The sequence below is a fragment of the Colossoma macropomum genome, unplaced genomic scaffold (assembly GCF_904425465.1).
Source record: "Colossoma macropomum unplaced genomic scaffold, Colossoma_macropomum, whole genome shotgun sequence".
NCBI lineage: Eukaryota > Metazoa > Chordata > Actinopteri > Characiformes > Serrasalmidae > Colossoma > Colossoma macropomum.
The window spans coordinates 26,740,278-26,746,277 of NW_023494792.1; positions in this window are offsets into that span (position 1 = coordinate 26,740,278).

Here is a 6,000-nt window from a genome sequence, read left to right on the forward strand (position 1 = left end):
AAATATAAGGAAAAAGAAAAGACCGAAACAGTCCGATCACAGAAGGTTTTCAGCTCTCAGAGACTTTCTCACAGCACTTTATCAATACAAACGTCATTAATGCAACATTATTAACTTTACTGATGAAAACTTAAACCAAGTTTTATTAATGTTTACTTTATAACTTTAACATTAATTCAAACTTATTCACTTTATTAATGCAAGATTAGATTAAGTTTTGTTAATTCAAACTTATCAGCAATGCAAACTTATAAAACTGTATTAATGCAAACCTACTAACTGTATTAATACACATTTCTTGATTAATAAAGCAAAGGTAACTTTGTTAATGCAAACATTAACTATTTTAATGCAAATTTATTGACTGTATTAAAGCAGATATATTCTCTTAATAAAGCAAAGTAAACTTTAATAATGTATTAACTTTATTAATTCAAACTTTTTTTTAAGTTTTATTAAATCAAACTTATTAGTAATGCAGATTTTTTAAAAACTTTTTTTTAATGCAAACGTATAAAACTGTATTAATGCAAATATATTGCCTTAATAAAGCAAAGTTAACTTAATTAATGCAAACTTGTTCACTGTATTAATTCAAACCTATTAACCGCATTAATGCAAATTTCTTGATTAATAAAGCAAAGTTAACTTTGTTAATGCAAACTTGTTCACTGTTTTAATGGAAATTTATTGATTGTATTGCTGAAAATGTATTGACTTAATAAAGCAAAGTTAACTTTATTAACGCAAACTTGCAAATTTATTGACTGTATTAATACAAACTTATTCACCTTATTAATGCAAACTTATTGACTTAATCAATTCCAAATGATTATCTTTATTAATGCTAGCTGATTAACCTGACACAGTGAAACCCTAATATACATTTACAGAGTATTAGAAACACACACACTGTAGATCCACAAGTATCTGAAAATATAATGATATTTAATTGTAACAGTTCCACAGTAGCAGTAGGGCTGTCCAGCAGGGCTGTCCGTTATCTCCTCTCTGATTGGTCAGAGTTGATTTGGATGTTGTTTGGCTGACTGACAGGTCTCTGTGAAAGTCCCCCTTAATGGCCTGAGCGTAATGATGAAGCCCTTCAGGAGCCGTCAGGCGTACGAGGCGCCGCCTGTTTCTCTATGTCCCGCACCATCTGCTCCCGCACAGGTGAGTCCAGCTGGTGGGTGTTCTGATCCGCTGGCTGCAGAGAGAGAAGCTCCTGTCGTACGCGAGCTCAGCTCTGAGTGATGACTGGAGCTCATCGCTGACGTTGGTGATTTATATCCAGGGTGACGCTGACGCCTGTTTCCCAGCGTGCGGGAGACGTTCACAGCCATAACGAGGCAGAGCCGTCGCAGGTAGCGATGACGACAGTCAGAGTGATAATGAATCTGTGTGAGTGAGCTCACTTCATCTTTATTTACAGGAGGCTTTCAGGAGATTTGACAAGAAAATGTACAATATATTTCAGGATGTAAAAGAAAAAAATTAATAAATTCAGTCTCTGAGGTGTAAACAGTGTCATTCAGAGTGGTTTGGTGTGAAATGGTTCATTTGTAGTGAAACTTACAGACTCAGATGTCTTTACAGTGGTGGTGATAGGAACCAGACGTCACAATGTCTACAACACAAATATAGACATTTTATTTACTGTCCAAAATCACCAGCGAACCTACACGAGTCTTGTGAGTTTTGTGGGTAATGTTGATGATGGTTAAACAGCGACAAATCTGAAAAAAATATATATAAAATATGTTTTCTTTGGGGACTGTTTTGCCTTAGAACACCCTGCATGTATCCCTCCACCATGAAAGGATTTTAATACATTTTAGGCCAAAATCATCTCAAAACTATCATAAAGCAGTGTCTCAGTCATCAGGCGATGAATTCATAACCATTTTATGTAATAAGTTTCTGTGAGGGAGCTTTTAGAGGTGGACGTCTGGTTCCTATCACCACCACTGTGAACAGTTCTGAGTCTGTAAGTTTCTCTAGAGCAGAGCGTTTCACACCAAACCACTCTGAATGACTTTAATTCTGCCAAAACATCAGCTTTGGTCTGTTTTACTTCAGTAAAAGCTGCAGTTTTTGAAGGAATAAAGCATTTTTCATTGTGAAGATGCAGAATAATCTCCCAGCAGCCACTGAATGTTCATGTTTTCATCATCACACAACCCGACAAGCGGATAAATACACACGCTGCACTCTCTCACACTCAGGCAGAGGAGGAGAGATGAAGATCACTGTCACGAGTTTTGAGCATCACAGTCATGAGACCTAAAATCACAAGTTGTTTTCTCCTTAATAAAGCATCTCTCTCTCTCTCTCTCTCTCTCTCTCTCTCTCTCTCTCTCTCTCTCCCTCTCTCAGTCTAACTCTCTTTCTCTTTCTCTTTCTCTCAGTCTAACTCTCTCTCTCTCTCAAACTCTCTCTCTCTCTCTCTCTCTCTCCCTCTCTCAGTCTAACTCTCTTTCTCTTTCTCTTTCTCTCAGTCTAACTCTCTCTCTCTCTCAAACTCTCTCTCTCTCTCAGTCTATCTCTCTCTCTCCCTTTCTATCTTTCTCTGTCTTTATCTCTCTCTCTCTCTCTCTTTTTCTTTCTCTCTTTCTTTCTTTCTTCCTCTTTCCATCTTTCTCAGTCTGTCTTTCGTTATCTCTCTCTCTCTCTCTCTCTCTCTCTCTTTAGATCTCTCATTCTCTCCCCTCTCTTTACATCTCTCATTCTCCCCTCCCTCTCTCTCGTTCTCTCTCTCCATCTCTCTCAGTCTGTCTTTAGCTGTCTGTCTCTCTCTCTCTCTCTTTTTCTTTCTCTCTTTCTATCTCTCATTCTCCCCTCTATCTCTCTCTTTTTCTTTCTCTCTTTATACCTCTCATTCTTCCTCCCTCTCTTTCTCTCTCTGTCTCTCTCTCTCTCTCTCTCTCTCTCTCTCTCTCTCTCTCTCTCTCTCTCTCTGTAACTGGCTCAATCTGTCTCTCTCTCTCTCTCTCTCTCTCTCTCCCTCTCTCAGTCTCTCTCTTGCTAACTGATGGCCGTGTCCCTTTTTTGGCCGGGTCCTCAAGCTTTTAGAAAAGGACACAGGGTCATCAGTCAGGTGTCCAGGAACTTTGCAGCAGTGAGGTGCTCACTCTGCCAGTGAGCGTCCAGTGAATGCAGTGCAGGCAGTGAGTGAGTGTGGCTCCAGTGCTGTCTGTGAACGCTGTGCTCTTTTTCTCCTGATCACTCAGCTGTCTTCATTCAGCAGCTCGTCTGCCCGACTCTCAGGAGCCTTGAAAACATCACGACTCAAACTTTGTGTGTGGTTTGTTTTGATTTTTTAATGTTTACAGCAGAGAAATGGGTTTGATTATCATCAGCTCTGTGATGGCACAATGAAAAATGAGCCAGTCAGAGAATCGTCCCGGGATTAAAGGTGTCAGTAATTGTATATTTCTGCAGATGAAAACACAAGACTGTGTGTTCCTGTAGGCCCTAAAACAGGTGCGTCCTAAATCTTCTCATAAGGTATCAATTACAATACATTTGATGTGCAAAGGAGACGGATACCAGCGTGCCTTCAGGAGGACGACATTCACTGAGTTCTGTCATAAATACATCACTGACAGACCCTCATTTAACCACTCGTTCAGGACGAACTTCCGGAGCTTTATGTATATATATATATATATATATATATTCAGTTTCCCCAAAATAGCCTCTAAAGAAAACTTATATTTTAGATGTATTACTATTTGATCATCATCATCATCATCATCATTACATATAAAACTCAGAAGATGTATCGATTTGGATGGTGGTTTTGGATAGCAAATAAAATGTCTACATCTGTGGCGTAGTCAACTTCTGGTTTCTATCACCACCACTGTAAAGAAAGTGAGTGTCTACAATCAACCATTTCACACCAAACCCCTTTGAAAGACTTTGTTTAAAGTCAACTAAATCAAAATCAAATTAAATCAAAACTTTTAAAGCTGCACCATGTAGCATTTGGGGATTTGGAGACCTCTGTGGTGATAATGTGTAATTGCACGCAGCGTGTGGAAAAACATTTTGAAAAATAGGCTGTGCTTCGAACCCCCCAACCGAGTAGATGAATCTGATATTTGAGTGTGCATTGAAAGAGAATTCAAAGAGAACTCAGTCAAAACCTGGTGAAGGATGTGTCTTCTGAGAATACGAGTGAATGATCTACTGTTGTTGTCATCAGCATAATGACACTTAAACATCATTTGACACTTAAACATCAAGCCAGACCTTCTTCTTGAGCCTGTGTGTGTGTGTTGTTAATATGTAAAGACGAACGACGTGGTGTGAAAAATTCTCAACCTGACGCCTCTGACTTTTAAATGATTATGTCAGGCTTTATGGGGCGACTCACAGCAGCACATGCACAACATATTTTGGCCTGATTTTGTTCTCATGACTCAGTAATGCTGATACTTTCGATTTTAATATTCGAATAAGAACATCTGAACATCTTACACAGTGCAGCTTTAAGAATGAGTGGAATTCCTCTTAAAAGACAAACAACATAGTTGCAGGTACATGTTTAAAATGATTTTATTTAGATGTTGTTACTTTACAACACCAATTTCAACTCATTAGTAAGAAGCTGTAAAAAAAAACAAGTAAGAAATGTTAGATGTGTCCAGAATACTAAACTACTCCTACTACCACCACCACCACTACTAATAATAATAATGCTAATGAGATTTTTTTAGATAGCACCTTTTCAGAGTGACTGCTGATATAATATGATTGCATATCATCAGAATAGCAATGAAAATTAAGGGCACGACATCTAAGAATGTAAGCAAGGAGAAGCATGTAAATATTGAAAAAAAGAGAGCCAAGAACCGATCCCTGGGGGACACCTTGAGTAAGTGAAGCAATGGAGGATGTGCGTGGATAGAAATACAATACTGTCTATCAACCAGATACTAACCAGCGCTGTGTCAGTAATACCAACGGCAGAAGACCTGGTCGACACCAACACTGTCCCCGTCAGATAATCAGCACTTAAAGCTTTCATCTCTGAGAGAGAGGAGAAAATCAAGCTGCTTCAGATCTGAAAACATCCACAGGTGTTTCTGTCCATCCTTCCACTGTGAGAAGACCACTCAGCGCTGTGGGTCTGAAAGGATGTGTAGCTGTGAAGAAGAACCTCACTGAGAAAAGGAGACGGACACATCAAACAAAGAAGCTGAGCAATGGACTGACCACCCCAGAGTCCAGACCTCAACACCACTGAATGGGTTTGATTACTTCAGAAAATGATCAACCAGCTTCTAAGACTGAACTTTGGAGGTGTGGAAAATATCCCTGCAGGTTTCTTTGAGAAGCTGAAAGTGAGACTCCTGAAAAGAATGGAAGCTGGAATAAAGGTGCAGAGTGGACACAATAAAGACTGAACAAAATAACATTATGTTTAGTTGTTGAGGCTTCTGTGTAGTTTTACATCAAAAGTCTCGGAGTCTTGCACTGTACTGCACATCTGCCCAGATATTTGTGTTGTTTGGGCTGGTTGACCACACTTGTGCTTTTTGTCTTCCTTAATCTACCCCAGTAACGAGGTTAAGAGCCTCAGTGGGATTGTTGGTGGATAAATAATCAGCAGTTATTGAATTCAGGAGTTAAAGCCTGCGAATCTCTCCGGCTGCTTACTCAACAACTCTTAGGGCTTCTTTGATGGGGATTTCTGCACGCGGCCGCGAGTCTGTATGCAAACTCCCCTCACGTCTGTTTCAGGGCCTCCCCGCAGCGCAGCTAACCATTAGCAGAATTACTGCTTGTGGGATGTGTGTTATTACCCAGTGCGGAGGGGCACAGTTGTAAATGTGCCCCAGGGCCTTTAACCATCTTTAAGTAAGGCTCATAAACGCATGCCACCGCCCCTCAGCGCTCTCTCAGCCAATGGGGACTCTGGAGGGCGTCTGGGTGGCCCGGGCCAAGCCGCTTTAATGTGGGGCCACCGCCGCAGTGTCCCCTGCACAGGCC